Source organism: Bombina bombina, chromosome 3 (genome assembly GCF_027579735.1).
Source record: "Bombina bombina isolate aBomBom1 chromosome 3, aBomBom1.pri, whole genome shotgun sequence".
Classification (NCBI taxonomy): Eukaryota; Metazoa; Chordata; class Amphibia; order Anura; family Bombinatoridae; genus Bombina; species Bombina bombina.
The window spans coordinates 189,171,243-189,191,262 of NC_069501.1; the positions used below are offsets into that span (position 1 = coordinate 189,171,243).

The 20,020-nt window shown below is 34.9% G+C and overlaps 1 protein-coding gene across 2 annotated transcripts in view; it reads right to left on the minus strand.

The window, feature by feature from the left end:
- Nucleotides 1–18,442, minus strand: part of COL8A1 (collagen type VIII alpha 1 chain) — a 200,259-nt gene extending 181,817 nt beyond the window's left edge. For both annotated transcript variants that reach the window (XM_053706051.1, XM_053706052.1), the window contains exon 1: nt 18,356–18,442. The gene's annotated coding sequence lies outside the window, so the exon portion shown is untranslated. The remainder of the gene's footprint in view (nt 1–18,355) is intronic.
- Nucleotides 18,443–20,020: the final 1,578 nt, after the last annotated feature.

The window sequence follows — 20,020 nt, forward strand, 5'->3', positions numbered from 1 at the left end:
AAGTTATGTGTTATACTCAAGCACAACACATAACAGCGCTTGAAAAGTTAGCTTGACTTGAGACCTGAAGTAAAGTGGTAGGGTTAAACTATAAGTATCACAAAACACATATAAAAAAAATGTATAAGAAGAGTTATGGTATAGGTCAAGGTGTCTGGTAAGGGCTCAAAAAGGTGCATATATATATGTGTGTGTATATATTTATATGTTTGTGTGTATACATGTGTATATATGTGTTTATATGTGTACATATGTATGTGCACACATGCATACATATTTACACATGTATACACATACACACACATATATACTGTTGAGCCCTTGCCAGTAAATCCTTAACATATAAGATATCCATTTTAAACAAAGTGAATGCTCTTTTTAATTTTAAATAAATACACACATATATATATATATAGTATACATATACACACATATATATATATATATATATAGTATACATATATATATATATATTTAAAATTAAAAATAAAATTTTCTTCTAAGTAAAGGACAAAGTATTTATTAACGCACCTTCCGCTTTAGTGCGTTTGGTTTAGCACAACTTTGGATTAGCACGTAAGCGAAAGCGAAAAAAGGCTTCTGTAGAGCACCCTATAGAAGCCTCAAAACTTGGGAAAAAGTCCTCAGCACTCAAAAACTTCTTTATAGCAATTTATTGATACAAAACAACTGCTGTTTTTTATCAATAAATTGCTATAAAGATGTTTTTGAGTGCTGAGGACTTTTCCCCAAGTTTTGATACAATTGTTTGGGGACTTGGTCCCCCTGGTCCTACGGGCACCCCTCTTCTGCTGTGCTGTTCTCTTATTTCCTACCCTATAGAAGCCCAGCAGCAGCATAATCCGGCCTCCAGTCTTTTACATGCTTACTAACTTTTTACTTACACCTTGTAATATGAGCGCAAGTATAGGTTTGCTCAGTAGTGCTAATATTTACATGTCCCACTTGTAATCTAGGCCAAAGTATACACTTCCTATTAGCTTTAGTATCAGTTTAAAAATCTTTAAAGTAAATATTTTTCATTAAAAAATATAGTTATTGTAGCTAATACCTAGTGAGTTATTGGCAATTTGTGTTTTTATTTTGTGCTTTAGATATTCTATAGTGAGAGAAAGCTCTCCAATTCCTCTGTTATCTATACAGTCAATTCACTGTGTGGTAGTTATTGTAATGGACATCTGATGATTTTGGCAGCTGCATGAATTAAGGACTTTGGGTCTATAATTTATTTAACAAGCAGACTTTAGCTTAGATCTACTGGTTAAAATCTTTGTATGTTTGTGATCTACTTGTGTGCATACTCAGAACTAATGGGTTTATTGAAAAAGGTTTGACTATCTAAACAAAAAAGTCAGATGAAATTAGGTCGAAGTGAAAAATTGCTGCTCTATGCTGCTCTGAGTTCCGGGGGAGGAGCGTAAGTGCAAGGTCACGTAACGCTTGCTCCTCGTGTTCCCAGGAGAGCCGTTGGTGGATAATTCTCACGCCGAAAACCCTTGGATCTAAGGCGGTTACCTTAGTGCGTGTTGCATCCCTACTGGAGATCTACAGTGCCAATCCATCACACTGTTCTGCTGTTTGCAGCAACTTAAAGGACTGCTTTTATTTCGTTCCCCCGAGAGTACAGATGAGAAGGGTACAACCGGTTAAACCCCTGCTCCCACCGGGACTGCGTGAGGGTGACTGACTACCTGTCTGCGCTATACTACATTGCTTCCACCGGGCTGTGTGTGTAAACATCATAGGTCTACCAGGGATTAAGGTGACGATTTCCTGATTCCCCCCTCCCACTGGTGCTGCGTGAGGTGGGTCTACTATTTTCTCATCACAGGGTCCCCATACATGCTGACTGGATTTTGGCTGGGCCCCAAGAATATTTCTAACAGGGCACTAGCATTGGCTGGTGATTGCCTGCTTCCAACCTCCCACCGGTGCTGCCTGAGGGGGTATACCAATTGCCAGCATAGAGTTCCCATACTGCTGTCCGGATATTGGTCGGGCTCCAAGAATTTTCCTAATTGGGCTCTAGCATTGACTGACAGCCTAACTTTGGACATGTGGGGTGTGTTGTTTCCCTAAAATTGATCTGATAATTGATCCCTAAAAGTTTTGGAAGGAGCCGAGTTGGGGAAAAGTGTAGGCTACTGTAGCCAGTTGAGTGTGAGGATTTTGCTATGTCTGCAACGCTGACGATCTTTATTTCTTTGTGTCCTCTGAAATCAGCCTGGTTCTGTGTCTTCTAAAATACACTGTTTTCAAGCTCATCAGGATCTCCTGGTCACCTGAAGGTACTCTGAGTGTGGGTCCATAATCCCTTCTGTTTGTATACTATAACCACCAATAACCCTGGGGGATCATTGTTTTCCTAAAAGTTACATAGCCATTTTTTGTCTCGAGGTTATGACTTTGTAGTATAACAGCTGCTGACTTTCTGTTCCTGCCCAGAACGAATGGGATTTCAAAGGAAAAATTAATATAAAAGAGACTGATTGTAAATACAAATAATTTTTCTTGCTTCATTTGCAATCTGCCAGTACCGATCTGGCAGATCGGTACTGTTTTAGGGAGAGATAATCTTTCCACCTGATATGTGTCATAAACCTCTTATGAGGTAGAAAGGCAACTCTGAGACAGAACCCCTTATCCCCTTATAAGTTCTGCATCTATATAAATCTCTATTGAGGCAGAAAGGTAACTCTAAGACAGAACCCCTTATTCCCTCATAGGTTCTGTGATTACATGAATTTCTTTTGTGGCAGAAAGGCAACTCTGAGACAGAATCCGTTACCTCTACATAAGTGCTGCAATTACAGGATACTGGAATTGATAATTGTATTGTATCAACATGATCAGGTTAATTTTCCCTGGTATTCCCTTTGTATTTCTCTCTTAAAGCTTGGTTAAGTGATACTGCTGATACTGCCGAGCATCCTTTCAGCTAGTTCTTTTTTTCACTAATGGTGGATTTAAAACTGTTTGCTACGAAGTGTTGAAGATTGTTAAAAGATCTGGCATTAAAAATTGGGAAATTTAAAATGCTTTAGGCAGAATTACGATTAGCCTGTTCTCTCTCAGAAATTCCTGTAAAAGACCGAAAGGTAATATGGAGACCAAATTCTGAATATCTTTACGATTTTGTGAATCTACTGGTCCATTTAACTATATTGCATCAATTATTTATAGGACTTCTTATATTGTGATAACTATTTTGGAAAAGACATAAAATAGTCCATACATGCCTGAAACCAAAAATAATAGAGCTTAGGTAGGGTCTACCTTTCCATGTGATATTGTTTATAGAAATGTTCAATTAAAGATAACTGGGTGCTACAATATCCAAAACCCTCATCGAGAATCATCGCTTTCACTTTTTACTTGAAAAAGGAAAAGTAGGGATCCACATTTTTTCTGCTTTAGTTCCAGACTTTGAGGCCCATTTATCAAGCTCAGAACGGAGCTTGAGGGCCCGTATTTCTTGCGAGTCTTCAGACTCGACAGAAACAGCAGTTATGAAGCAGTGGTCTAAAGACCACTGCTCCATAACCTGTCTGGCTGCTCTGAGCAGGCGGACAGAGATCGCCATAATTCAACCCGATCGAGTACGATCGGGTTGATTGACACCTCCCTGCTGGCGGACGATTGGCCGCGAATCTGCAGGGGGCAGCGCTGCACCAGCAGCTCACAAGAGCTGCTGGTGCAATGCTGAATACAGAGAGAGTATTGCTCTCCGCATTCAGCGATGTCTGTCGGACCTGATCCGCACTGTCGGATCAGGTCCGACAGACATTTGATAAATATGCCTCTTTATATTTAAATTGTTTTCTCACTCAAATTTGTCCTACAAGAATTTACATTCAGTGGACTCCCACAAATCTTGAATTTAAATTGTTTTGTATTAAAGGGATACTAACCCCACGTTTTTTTCTTTCATGATTCAGATAGAGCATGCAATTTTAAGCAACTTTCTAATTTACTCCTATTATCAATTTTTCTTTGTTCTCTTGTTATCTTGATTTGAAAAAACAGTGATAAAACATTAGGAGCTGGCCCATTTTTAGTTCAGCACCTTGGTAGAGCTTGCTGATTGGTTTGCTACATTTAGCCACAAATCAGCAAGTGCTAACCATGTGCTGAACAATAATGGTCCGACTCTAAAGCTTCCAGTTCTGCATTTTCAAATCAAGATAACATGAGAACAAAAATCAATTGATAATAGGAGTAAATTAGAAAGGTGCTTAAAATCTCATGCTCTATCTGAATCGTGAAAGAAAAAAATTGGGTTTAGTGTCCCTTTAACTGGAACAATATTTGCTAGGGCCTCCATTGTTGTTCCCATCTCTATTAGAACTTGTTAATTGATTTGTCATTTTCCATAACTGGTTAAAAAACCTCTTAAGAATTGCTTTTTTTTTACACTGTCTCCTCACAATAAGACAAATAGTCACTGTCCCCATTTTTTTTTCTTTCTTGTCCCCCCCCCCACCCTTTTTTTTCTTTTAATTTGTTAGGTTTTTTTCCCCCATCTTCGTTACTTGGTAAGTTTTTATTAAAACATTTGATTTACCCATTCAGGAAGTCAGAGCTAGTGTTGCTGGAGATGTGGTAATCTACCATATCCATCCTTTTTTTGTTCTTCTTCCCCGTCCCTTCCTTTCCACTTTCTTTGTCCAAAAAAGATAAACTAACCAATAGATAATGTGATATTATACAAATGTTACTTATATTTGTCGCTAGATGCAGCTGTATTAGGTGTTGATAAATATAGAAATATGCTATCTGTCGCTCAGTATTTAGTTCTACGCCCTGCAAGGCGGAAAACTCTGTGACTTATTATTTATTATTACGCCCTGCATGGTGGGAATATCGTATGTATTGTCATAATTATTTCTTATACTTTATTCCTTCTATTGGATATAAATAGAATATAAAAAAAAAAAAGAAAAAAAAAAAAAAGAAGAAATTAGATCCAAGTGGTCGGATCAAGAAAGGTGTTTCCAGTCAGCCAAACGTCAATATCCCCAGCCAAACGATAAAAAAAACATGACTTCGACACAGGAACTGACCAGACCACTTACATGTCAGACTTGAGTAAAGTTAACTTAGCATCATATTTCAACCAACTTGAAACTGACTTTAAACTACTCAAAAAATGTTGTTTCCAAATTCAGTGTATTTAGAATTTTTAGAAGCTAAACGTTAAATCAAATGACTAGTTTTTCTCCAAGTTGACTATTTCATACAGCTGTGGTATCACTCCCAAGTTAGATATTTTTCTAAACGGACTAGATCCCTAAATGCTGAGGTTCTAGTTGTGCTTATGATACAGTTATGCACAATACCTTTAATTTTAATGCCTGACATATTTTCACTACAATCTGAGGGTTGGGGGAAAGCTAGAAATAAAAAAATAACCTTCTGATCCAGAGCTTTGAACCAAGTAGCTTTAATGCACCAATACTCTGACTATATGCATGCAGCCCAATGCGAGCAACCCTTTTATTATTGGGACAGTAAATGAAAAATTAAATTTAGTGTATACAGCTTTTACTTCTATTCTCAGTTTTGCTTTGTTGTCTTAGTATCCTTTATTGAAGAGTAAACCTAGGTAATATTGTAGGACCTCAGGCGCATGCATGTGTCATTCTGTCTCTATTACAGCAGTGTTTCCAACAATTTATAACTTTGCTAAAAATATTGCTGGAAACGCTGCTTCTATCGAATGCTAAAGACACATGCATGCTCCTAAGGAGCATACCTAGGTTTACTCTTCAACAAAGGACACAAATAGAACAAAGTCAAATTGATAACAAGTAAATTGGAAAGTTGTATACAATTCCATGCTCTGTCTAAAGCACAAAAGTAAAGTTTGACTTTACTGACTCCTTCAATATGCATAAGTGAAAATAGATTTGTTATATATACAATAGTATTTTATGATTATATGAATTAATGCAAAAATGAACCAAAAAAATCTTCAGCATAAAATTGTGGCTTTACATGTACAAGATCTTTATCCAACAGCTTAGAGAATTACATTCTATTTTTATTGGAAATAAAGAACTATAGTACAACCAACTTGAAAAAAATCTAGGATCTCAGCCTATGAACTTGGCATTTAGGTCATGCACTGAGAAAATCCTTGTATTTCTCACATTCTAATATCTATGGACTTGTGGTCAATAGAAAGTTCCAATTCACACACGACAGATGTAGGAGCTTAGCTGCAAAATTCCTCAGGAAATTGACTCCCCAGACAGCAGAGCTGCTGGAAGACCGCACCAGAGTTTCAAATTCTGCACCTTTGAGAATGGGCTTTGAGGCGGGCGTTATCAAACAAAACAGTTTATGAAGGTTGGCCTCAAGGTTACAGTCTGCAATATTTACCAAAGTCAGGTGGGGGGGGGGGGGGGGGAGTCAAATGTTTAGAAAATCTTACAGACAAAAAATGTATTCCATGGAAAGACTTGGAAAAGCCCAAACATAGATACACAGAAACTTTAGAAGAACGGTTAACCCTTAGAAGGGTTTGTTTGTCTAGAATTTGCCACCATACTAAAAAGATTCATAGGTATGCAAAGAAATTTACCATAGTCTTCACTTTTTCCTCTACATTTCCTTTGCTTAATTACATAACTTTTTTAAGAGCAATTCTAAATTCCTTACTGAATTGTCCAGCGTCAAATCTTTCAGTTTACTATAGTGCAGCTTTATTAGGCTTTAATAAAAACAAAACCTCTCTTTTTAATTAAAGGGACAGGCTAGGCCAAAATAAACTTTCATGATTCAGATAGAGCATGTCATTTTAAACAATTTTCCAATTTACTTTTATCACCAATTTTTCTTTGTTCTCTTGGCATTCTTAGTTGAAAGCTTAACCTAGGAGGTTCATATGCTAATATCTTAGACCTTAAAGCCCACCTCTTTCAGATTGCATTTTAACAGTTTTTCACCACTAGAGGGTGTTAGTTCACGTATTTCATATAGATAACACTGTGCTTGTGCACGAGAAGTTATCTGGGAGCAGGCACTGATTGGCTAGACTGCAAGTCTGTCAAAGAACTGAAAAAAGGGGCAGTTTGCAGAGGCTTAGATACAAGATAATCACAGAGGTTAAAAGTATATTAATATAACTTTGTTGGTTATGCAAAACTGGGAAATGGGTAATAAAGGGATTGTCTATCTTTTAAAACAATACAAATTCTGGTGTAGACTGTCCCTTTAATAAGCTTAATAGGCTGATTTATAACTTGAGGGATTTCTTGCACTGAGAAATGTAATTTTTGCTTTTTAAATAGAAAGATACTAAAGATAATACAAGAGAGTTCATAAACTGAATTAACATTTTTAGGATTCATTTGTTCGACTCGATAGTATTAATCTGAAACATCTATGTGCAGCTCATACTAGTTCAATAAGACCATTCACAGCATTATTATACTTCAAATGTATTAATCCGAAGCAATCAGTATATGAGTAGAGGCACAGAATAACATTGATTCAGTGTAAAAAAAATACAGATGCATAAAACAGACTAAGAAAACCATTTAACACAATAATCCATAATAAATAACATTTAACATACAGTAAGTGCACAACATTTCCAAATGAATAAAAAATCTTGTCATCAGAACAGAGACACACAGTATATTGTAGACCCCATGCTGTTTACTAAGCACCTTAGCAGAGTGATGTGAGGTAACATTTAGTAAACAAGCTATTGCTTTTACTGTTTAGACATGCCAGTTACACACAGTTCTTTGAACCCCTATGATATGTAATCACTTGAAAGCAAACACAAAATGGCTCCCTGTTAGTTCCATAAAAAATAATCACTTTACAGCAAGGGTTGGCATAATTGTATAAAGCTCGTTTTTTATCCAGATTACTGAGGAGTCAACCTTACACTTGTGGGAACCAAGGAAATTATTTCAATATATGTCATAAACCCCCCAAAATTTAGAAGCCATAAGTCCAATTATAGGAGCAGCGACCAGCATTTATCAAGCCTTGGTTTACTGTATTTAGTGCTCTGGGCAAACAGAGGTGAATTGATGGGGAAGTTTATAGAGCTGTAATTCATAGTGTGAGATATAAAATAAAGCACACTCTACACTTTCTGACCAATAAATGGATGGGCATCAGAACTCCTACAACTCCTCAGATTTTAGCTCACTGTACAGCAAGCAATATTTCTTATTTGTTGAATAATAAAGATGGCATTTGCGGATTTTGTATCTAAAGGGACATGAAACCAAAATGTTGTCTTTTATGATCCAGATAGGGTATACAATTTGAAGAGAAAAAAAAAAACAATACTTGCAATTTATTTTTGTTATCAAATTTACATTGGTTTATGAGAAGGTAAGTAGGTTTAGCTGCATGCATGTGTCAGTAGTTTTGCAAGAATGCCTTCAACAATGTTATACATTTACAAGATACACTCTATCTGAATCATGAAAGAGATATTGTGTTTTTCATGTCCCTTTAAATAATTCTCCATTCAGATCTTTCATGAAATTATAACTTTTGGCTTTAAAACAAATGAAGTTTACATGTTGTACACTTTCAGGTTTTACGCCAGCTTAGCATTCATAGGGAGAAAATGATTCCCTTGTTTTGCACACAGCTAACTAACTTTCCATATCACATAAATCAATATAATTATATTATATAATCAATATAATTCAAATTTGCTATTGCAAGATGTTACCCTACAAAAAAAAATTGTCAGTACATTAACTAACATCATTAGAATACCCTATGCCTTACAAAAAACTAGATCCTTCAATAACAGGAAGTGGCTGGGTCGACTCTAAATCATGGATAATCCATATCTCCCACCTTTTATGGCTAGGTATTAGGTACTCAGGAGGTTGAGGTGGGCTATCAACATTTTGAGGACAGGGTCATACCTGGAAAAGGCAGGGTCATGGGTGAATAATAGGATGAGTCATGGGCATGTCTGACCTTTTAGGTTTGATTATCTCGGTGGTCTGTGGACATATATGAGCAATCTATGGGAGAGATTAAGAAAATTTGTGCAAATATGGACATATGGCATTCTTAGTGAGAAAGAGCTGAGAATTGGGGACTGTCCCTCTCAATAGGAACAGTTGGGAGGACTGTTGGGAGGACTAATAATCCATTTCTTGTGTATAAACTACAAAAGGCAACAATTTAAAGAGATGTGAATTCCCAGCCCATTTTTTAAAAGTTTTCAATTTATTTCTATTATCAAACTGACTTCATTTCTCAAAATCTCCTTTGTTGAAGAGAATATCTAGGTAGGTAGCATGCAACTGTATGCAGAACTATATGGAAACAAATTCGCAAGAATGCTTTTAAGCACTAGGGGGCAGACGTGTTTGCACAATGTATAACATTGTTAAAAGTATTCCTTCAAAACAGCTGCCTATCTGCTTTTTAACAAAGGATACAAAGATTTTAAAATTGTGCTCTAAATCATGGAACAAAAATGTTTTTTTTTAATGTTTTTTTAGGGATTTTTTTTTCTTTTATATTGTTAAATTCAGATACAATAAACAAAAGATGTACATGTTCCAATCAGTTTCTCACAAAATTACAAGAAGACAGAGATACCTTAATTAATTGTAAATTATTTTATTTTAATTATTTATTTATTTATTTTTTATTATTATTTTTTTTTAATTGAGGTTTAAAGCAAAAAACAATACAAAATTGCCATTCATCAAACCGTCAATTAAAAATGATTGCATTAAGCATATTGAGGTTACATCTGTTAATAGGATTGTTGATACACATAGCATTATAATAGACTGTTTTTTCATATAGATTATTATTATTATACGCTATTTGTAGAGCGACAACAGATTCCATCGAAATAAAAAATCAGGAGCTATCCATAAAGAACTCTGATATAGAAATAGTATAACCCTTGAGTTTATGTTATTACCCACAAAAGCCTGTATAGGCCTTTTTCACATTTGGCTAATGTGGATGACAATTTAGTAAGGTGATCACAGTTTCAACAGTGGTCACCTGGCTACTTGACATTTTATTTGCAGTGAAGTATAAATACAATAATTATATATTCTGCACCTGCTGGTCCTGGTAAAAAATATTCTATAATTTGAGTTGGACACTCACTGAAATATGACTTACAGTAGTGTTTAAATGTAAGCAGTAAAAAAGCTCAAAATCAGCTTAGCAAAGGGGTTTGAAAAAGGGTTAACAGCAAAGGGATTAAACTAAAGGTACATTAAGCACTTATTATATTTCATGCACCTCCCTCTATGGGTGCCTCCATTTTGAAACCTTGATTTCCCTGAAAGTATATGAAGGAGCATTGCTGCACATGTGCAAACAAGTCAGTACTGGAATGCAGTGAAAGCAAGATTTCAACATGACAGCACCCATAACTAGGGAGGTGGGGAGTAAGTATGTTCTAAAATGTATTTAGTGTCCCTTTCATGATGTAGCTGTAACATCTGAAACTATTGCTTCTTTATAAGCAGACAACTAAGTAGCTAGCACACCACCTAGTGGTGGTGTAGAAAGGTGTATGTGAGGAAGGAAAATCCAAGTTGGTTTGCAGCTATGGGCGCTAGACAAGTAAATATGGCAGATCTAGAACGAAAAAATATAAAAGCCAAATTCAAACCCAACTGCAATAACAGCCAATCTTCAAAAATATTTCAACATTTTTATCTGCATTTTAAAAGCTTACTTTTATATAACTTTTGTTCAGATTTATTTTATCAAATAATAAACAAAACAAAAGTCGTACTTTATATTTCTGAATAGCATTCACATCACACATATGATATGTTTATACTAGCTTGAGAGCCAATCTTTGTACTTATAAGAGGATGTCCTAGACGTGTTGCAAAGCAAAAATAAACATTTTTGGGGGGGATGAAAATAGACTTGGCTGAACAAAGAAATATTATTCACATGTATAGAAGATTTCTAAATCCCAGTTACTAAATATCACAAAGTACTTTGTATCCATAGGCGTGCACACATGCATGTTCATATACACACGTACTCATATACACATATGTGCACACTTATATGTACACTTATCTCTCCCCCTTTCTATGGCACTTCTCTCTCCTTCCCTCCTTAAGGCCCCTCAGCACTCTAACTTTAGTGCTAATTTCAGCATGTGGTGGGGGTGCACTTTAAGGAGGGGGCAGAAATATGACATCACATTATATACCCTGCTTCCCTCACCAATTGGCTACTGTGCAGCAGAACGTCCTGCAGGGAAGCCGGGCACCTCTCAAAGGGTGGGGGCGCTATGTGACTGTTGTGGGGCTGGTCAGGGGTGATCTTTGACCTCCCTACTGGCCCTATGTTGCTATGCTATGTTCTTGATATGTTCTTGAATATTTATCCTTGAGGGCTGGCAACAGAAAAGATCTCTGTAATATTATTGTGTGCAAAAATAAAAGTGCTTGATGACTTATATAAGGACCATATCCTTAAAATATGGTCAATTATCAGTATTCAGGGATAAATGAGGGACAACTTATCTTTCTATCTGTCTGTCTATCTGCCTGCCTGCCTCTCTGTCTGTCTATCTATCTTTCTATCTACAGTGATACATACACATAAAGAATATAAGTTCAAGAATGTTAGGGATCTGAATAAGATGATAAATATTTCTTAGAATGAATTGAAAGATTAGAGAAGAAAGTTGTTTCTAGCCCATCATGAAAATCTGTGTTTTCATCTCAAATGCATTATGTTCTTAAGAGACAAGGGAGGCCACCTGATATTTATTAAGACCAAAGTCTCCTCCATCTTTAATGTTATTTAAGATAAATCTCAAAATACTAAAGAATTTGCCAGCTCTATTTTATCTCCCTTATTTGGAAATTCAGATTTGGATTCAGGCCCCAGAATGGGTTTACAAGGATAAGATAGATATGTGTAACATTTCTGAATTTCTGGCAAACACATTGCTTCTCTTTCTTTCTTTCTTTCTTTCTTTCTTTCTTTCTTTCTTTCTTTCTTTCTTTCTTTCTTTCTTTCTTTCTCTAATACCTAATGTGTCAATAAACGAAATTAAATGAAGTGGGAGCCACCAGCAAAAATGCAGAATAAAATGTATCTTCTGGAGAAGAAAATGACCACAAACGTATTTTTTAGGTGATAAGGTGCTATCACAGGACTTGACAGATCTTAGGAACCAGGGATCTACGAATGCAGGAATTTGAAATCTGGCTACTTTTTTTAATTGTTATTCTACATATATAAAATATATATATATATTCCAAAAATATGTAGCTGGCTTTTTAATTTGATCTGCTCGTCTCTAAATGTTTATATAAATTTCTCAAGCCCTGTGCTACTAAAAGATTTCTTATAAAATAACTTTTTCTATCACCATTTAGTAAAAGCTCCTGTCTGTGATTTCCCTCTGCTTTAAAGAAACACTAAATAGTAACAAGGCATTAAATACATAGAAAGAAAGAAAGCATTTAGTGGTCACTTTAAGATTCAACCCCCCCCTCCCTTCTGAGACTTACTTAACTTGCGTTAACTTTTTAAAACCAGGAGTTTAAAGAGCAGATTTCAAAGACACGTAATCCCTCGTGCAGAGGTGCAAAATGATCGCACAGACTGTTTGTAGTGGAACACAGTATGACTATGGGAACATGGAAATCACAGTTTTCTGTACCAAAAGCTTCACAAGAAAATATTTTTGAACATGCCCCTTTGCAGTTGCCAACAAAACTTTTATAGTGGCCCGATAATGTTTTGCACTGCATCATTTCACAAAAGTTTGGCTTAAATGGTTAAAACAGGAGTTGAACTTACTGTAGTGTACAGTAACAAAAATGTGCTATTGTTGGCAATCCAAGTCCTTCTGTATGCCATCGATAGACATACTTTAAAGAGAATGTAATAGTACTCCTTAACAAGCAGCCACAGGCATAAGTAAACTAGGGAAAAAGTATGTAAAGCTTTGGAAAGACAGAGAAACTAAACTTAATATCTCCTTCACTACTTAAAAGTCACACATTGACATTACAGATAGAGACCCTAAGAATAGTAATCACATAAAATGTTTAAAAATATGTCATTTGCAGTAGGACTGCTGGGTGTATAAAGTGAGAACTCTATTAATACACAAGGGAAATAAAGAATATCTTTCACTTAAAGGGACAGGAAACCCCAACATGTTATTTCATGATCTGGATAGAACTTACAATTTTAAACAACTTTCCAATTTTCTTCTATTATCAAATTTGCTTCATTATCTTGTTATCATTTTCTAAAGGAACATCATTGCACTATTGGCAGCTAGCGGAACACATCTAGTTAGCCAATCACAAAAGAGAAATGTGTGCAGGCATCAATCAGCAGTAGCTCCCACTAGTGTACGATATGTGTGCATTATTATTCAACAAGGGATAACAAGAGAATGAAGCACATTTGAAAATAGAAATTAATTTAAAAGTGTCTTAAAATGACATGCTCTATCTGAATCGTGCAAGTCCCATTTTGACCCTTTTAAGTAGGTCAACTTGTTAAAATATATTAAAAACATTTTTTTTATTCATTTCTGTTTTTGCAAATTTACACTGAACACTACAATATCTAAACTTTAATGGAGTGGTAGAAAATAAAGTCTCTCAAAACTTACAGAGAAGTGAATCTAATTATACGTTTGATGTAGCCTGTGTATGACTATATATGTTGCTGCAAGCTGTTCCGTATGCTGCTATATATATGTAGAGAGATCTCATATGATTTGCTGCATAAGTAGGGTTGCCATATTATTGCTTTAAAGGGGGGAACATATGAAAAATTCACATGAAGGTTGTTAATTAAACATTATTCAAATATTTCTGAAAACAGCCACTGACATAAATATTTCTCATAAGTGTCCGCCCTTAAAGTGATGGTAAACTCTTCCCTTTATAAAAAGAGATCCGGAATATTAGTAATATTTTAGATGGAGTTTAATTTATCAGTTGTAATGAAGTTGCGCTATAACTTACTTTTTAATATAGATATGAAACTCTAATACCCCCGTGCTCCGACGCCCACTTGAAAAGTCAATTTTCCTGTGAGCTAATGGTTTGAATTGTTGTCCAATCAGCTCTCTAGCTACAACAAAAGACACCCAAAAAGCAACTATGCATACATTACAGCAGCATTCTAATCTTAAAGGGACAGTCTAGTCAAAATTAAACTTTCATGATTCAGATAGGGCATTCAATTTAAACCACTTTCCAATTTACTTTTATTATCAAATTTGCTTTGTTCTCTTGGTATTGGTATTCTTTGTTGAAAGCTAAACCTAGGTAGGCTCATATGCTTATTTCTAAGCCACTGAAGGCAGCCTCTTATCTCAGTACATTTTGACAGTTTTTCACAGCTAGATAGTGCTAGTTTATATGTGCCTTATAGATAACATTGTGCTCACTCTCGTGGAGTTATTTATGAGTCAGCACCGATCGGCTAACATTAAAGTCTGTCAAAAGAAATTAGTTAAAGGACCATCTGCAGAGGCTTAGATACAAGGTAGTCACAGAGGTAAAACGTGTATTAATATTGGTTGGTTATGCAAAACTGGGGAATGGGTAATAAAAGGATTTGATATATTTTGCTTTGATTTATTGCTATGTGATCCATGCTCTGTGAAACAACTATAATCCAATAACTGCAGTAATTTGCTTGAGGTTTGTGGGCACTTAGAGGTGGTGTCAAAAGCTGCGCTTTTAGTCCATAAACTTTAATATTTCTTGCAGCTGTGCTGAACTTAAACAGTGATTTTTAGTTTCATATCTGATATTTTTTTTATCAGAAATAATTTTGTCAAAATAAACGTCTAAGCAGCAACGTAAATGAAACATCGTTTTTCACACAAAAAAATAAACATTGTCTGTTTTTTTCTAAAAATTCTATAACATTATTAGAACCTAGAACACATCTTTATCAGAAATTTAGATGCAGGCCAAACAGCTTAGTATGGAATTAACCCTGAGATTTCATGCAATAAAGATACATTATTATACATTGGTCAGGCGAATTTCATTTTAGCTAGAACACTTAATATGTTTGCCAGCTTGCCATCTCCCAAGAACAAGTACAGAGTATTTTGACATTAGTGTTTATTTAATTTATCAACAAAAAACCTCTTCACAATGAAAAGATCTGTTTCCTATTCAAGAGGCACTGTTTAGACGTACAACTGTCATTAATGCCAGATGGAGGGATGTGCGGGAATTTGTTACAGTAGTTGGAATAGTGTTAGAAATCCTGGCTTCTATAGAAGCCTCAGGCACAGATATGGTAGAATCCTTCTATAATTTGTATGAAGAAAAAGGCTACATGATTTTGTACGAAGCCCTCATATACAAATGGATTGGAATAAAATACAGAATTTGGCAGCACTTCATATACACATAAAATACATTTAACAAATAATCCAGCAAAAACTACAACATGGGTAAACGTTTATCAAGCCCTTCTCCTCCCTATTTTGGCAGGTTCTAAAGAGAACCTGCAGTCACGAATTTTCAAGCAGCGGTCATCAGACAATTGCTTCCCTACCCTCTTTTCCCCTCTTAGGTGGAGAATTTCAATCTCCCCGGTCTGGTCCGACCGGGGTGATTGACAGCTCCTGCCTGCATGTGATTGGCTGTGCGTGAGCAGGGGCGGGATTGCATGCAAACGCGGATTGCTGCCTGCCAGGGGAGAGCTCAGGCGGACAGGGGTGAATATAAACTCCCCTATCTGCCCGAGATTGATATATTGAGCCCATATATGATAAAGTGATAAGGAAAGTTAGACTCCAGCTTATCTTTTATATAATAACATATTATCAACAAATACTAATAAAAAATAAAGGTTCCCTAGTATTAAAAAAGCAAAATAACATTAAGCCAAATTATTTAATTAGAGGCACGAACCCCCATTTTTTTCTTTCACGAGTCTGATAGAGAATACCATTTTAAACAAGTTACCAATTTACTAACTTTTATCACATTTGCTTTGTTTTCTTGGTATCCTTTGTTGAAGGAGCAGCAATGTGCTGCTGCGAGTTAGCTTAACACATTGGGTGAGACAATGATAAGGGACATATGTGGGGAGCAGATATTTCCCAGTAGTCCATGGCTGCTCCTTCAACAAAGTATAACAAGAAAATAAAGCAAATTTGATAAAAGTAACTTAATTGGTAACTTGGTATGTCTACCTAAGTATGCTTTTCAACAAAGGATACCAAGATTACAAAGCAAATTAGAAAATAGCATTACATTGGAAAGTTGTTTAAAATTGCATTCTCTATCTGAAACATGTTTATTTGTTTCACATTACTGGTCCTTTAATTGGTTTCAATGTCTTTCTCTGTAGTGAGAGAGAGAACTTAAACATATTCCACTGATTATGAAGTAGCAAAATGTAAACAGACATGTTCAGCATAAAATTGTTACTGTAAAATGGGTAGACTATTATGTTGAGACAACAAGTAGAAATCATATTATGATAATAAAGATGAGAAAATGATGTGAAGCTAAAAGCTCTGCATATAACTGTTCCTCATTGGCGGACAGTCTCAAATCCTTCTGCTCCTCACAGCCCTATAAGTGCTCCTCTTTCAAAGGCATTTCCAACTTTTAAAAGAAAATCCCACCCTTACACAAAGTCCTGGGAGGTATATCTGTTGTACATGATGTATAACAACTGTTTTTTTCTTCTATTAAAAATGAATTTACAAAAGCTTTTTTACATTTTTAACATGTTTATCTTTTCAATCAGAAGCAGTAACAGATATTTAAAATAAAAATCTAATCCAAGTAAAGAATAATTAGCAAATTATATTTTGCGATTGACAATCCCTGTTTTTTTATTGCATATTGGCTACTCACTAGAGCCATAATAGTACTAAATTAAATTTTGGGAAACATCACCCTGTTCACCAGGTACGCCTCTAGTAATCTAAACATGAGAACATTTGCTTCATAGTTATTGGAGCCACAGGTAGAACTGAAGACAAAATGTTCATAGACAGGATCATATCAATATAAAATACATAAAATTAAAGTAAAAGCAAGCATATTTATTATTAAGTATAATCTAGTCTTGAATAGCTGCACATATGTCAACTAATGGAATCAGTTTGTAGAAAGACAAAAGCATCTGATTAATATGTAAAACAAAGAGAATAATAAAAAAACAAAAAATAAGAAGGCACAAGAACCCTTTTGAACGAACTAGGAAAGGCAGAGGTTAACAAACATATACAAAACTAAGTAGCCAGTATACTGAGGAGCCAGATAGACATTTTTTGGATCCAAGTATTGGGATTTATTTGTATTATTAAAACTGTAGCAGGCAGGCATCACATTTTAGGAGCTGTGGCTTATTGGCTCCCAGGATATATCAAGCCTTGGGCTAAGGTACAAGTCATATCCTGTTTTCTTCAATATTATTTTTTTAGGATATACATGTGTATATGTTATGCAAAACTATTAGAGTTTTGTGGTATGTAGCAATTCCTTTTTTATTGAACTATTATTCAATATTTAAACACAAACTTTTAAGTTTTTTTTTTTTTTTTTTGAGACTCTGAGCCATGGAAAATGATGACATGTTATGCAGTTTGAACGTTCTATCTAGAGCTATGTTGGAAAAAAGAAACAAAATGTACCTAAATAACTTGGAAAATAGTAGTGACATAAATTTATAGATACAAAAGTAATAATTCATTTTAGAAAAATACAAAGTAGAAACATTTTACACTGCTTAGTACCATTTGACCCAGTGTCAGAAATCACACAGCTTGAATTTTATTCAATGGCAAAGCACTTGGATGCACCTGCAAAAGTACTTGTTCATTTTGTATATCTAGAAGACAGCTAAAAGCACATTGCTTCTCTCTGGAGTAGGTTGTTGACTATTCTACACCAAACGTTATATAAGATGCTAACAATAATGTTATAATTCAGTTGCAAATCTAAAACTGCAGTAAATACCCTGAATATAAAAGTTAATTTATTATTTTGTATGGAGATGCAGGGCATACAAAATATTACCAATATTCTGTTTTCTTTATACTTGTAATGAATCTTTGTAGAAGTCAACGCTTTGAAGCACTGACACAAAATTATTATTTATACAGTAGTCTAACAGTTGTAAAATCATCTAACACACATGGTATAATGCTGTGGTTTAGTATAAGCACTTCCCAGTGTAAATATTAAGTAGAAATAAACAGATTAATATTTATTTTACTAATATTAATGAGTAAGAAATGATAAACTCTGCTCTGAAGCAGTGAGGTATTTCAATAGTACATATAGTTATAGGGAGAGAAAGCAGATGTGCTTACCTCAACTATGCAAGGTCCAAGGCAAAGGTATCAGGCTGGCATGTGACAGAAATGAGGACTGACTGAGAGCTCTGGTCAGCTGCTGCATACATGCTACTTGGCTTTTATCGGCAGGTGGGCGGAGCTGCTGCCTGCAGTAGGTGGGCTGCAGATGCATTAGACAAGGAAGGCACTCACCCTGTTCTCAGCAATTTGCTTTCCACTAGACTAACAAGGAAAGTAAAAAAAATCTAAATCAAAAGAATTTATTTTTGCTGAAATGCATTTAATTGTGCCTGAAAAATTATATCTTTTTTTACACAGTTTGAACTGTGATATGTATGTGTGTTTATCATCTATTTATGACCTATATGTGTGTATCATCTTTCTATTACCTATATATATGTGTGTGTATCTCTCTATCATCTACCTAAGACCTATATATGTGTGTGTGTAAACATACATAACCATTTCGAACTGTGTAAAATTAAGGTTAATATTAATGCACTTTTAAATGCATCTGTGTGAAAAGAGACACTGAAGTTGTTTAGTCTGATAATATGTAATAAGTAGCTATTTGTTCCCAAAATGTTATTTCAAAAGCAATAAAACGTCTGAATTGTTGCTTTAATAGATTGGTTTATAGAACTGTTTCATATTACCTTACTACAGTTTGCTAGCTACTCCCTAACACTTCTGTGTTAACTATTTGTTGATGTACTTTATCTTATTTTATTTACACCAGGTTGAAGTCAACATGGTTACTGTAGAGCAAAACTGTAAACTTCATATATTGTGCACTTAGCTCTTATTTGAGTATCTGATGACATAACAAAGTGCCAGCAAAGTAAACACATCTGTTGCAATATACAAACCCTTTAAATTAACTTCTTCTCAGAGTTAAATTCAAATGTTAAAACCCATATCCCTTTAACATTAATTAGAAAGAGGAATTTTAAATACTTAGATACTTTATTTTACAGAGTATTTTCTGTCTATCTATTTAAAGGAACACTGAACCCAACTTTTTTCTTTTGTGATTCAGATAGAGCATGCAATTTTAAGCAACTTTCTGATTTACTCCTATTATCATTTTTTTCCTAGTTCTCTTGCTTTCTTTATTTGAAAAAGAAAGCATTTAAGCTATTTTTTGGGTTCAGAACCATGGAAAGCACTTGTTTATTGGTGGGTGAATTTATCCACCAATCAGCAAGAACAACCCAGGTTGTTAAAAAAATAAGCCAGCATCTAAACTTACATTCTTGCATTTTAAATAAAGATACCAAGAGAATGAAGAAAGTGTGATAATCTGAGTAAATTAGAAAGTTGCTTAAAATTGCATGCTCTATCTGAATCACAAAAGAAAAACTTTGGGTTCAGTGTCCCTTTAACTGTGTCATGTGTTATATGGAGAAAAGACTCCAAATAATGTGCAACTCTATCTAATAGTTTGACTATACCACTCTGTTGCTGTTCATGTTTCAGGAATCAGATACAGACGTGGTGACATATCTCAGACATATCTTATGTTACTGGAAAAAGAATGATCAATCAATATTTATTTAAAGGGACAGTCTACCATATAATTGTTATTGTTTTAAAAGATAGATAATCCCTTTATTACCCATTCCCCAGTTTTGCATAACCAACACAGTTATATTAATATACTTTTTACCTCAGTGATTA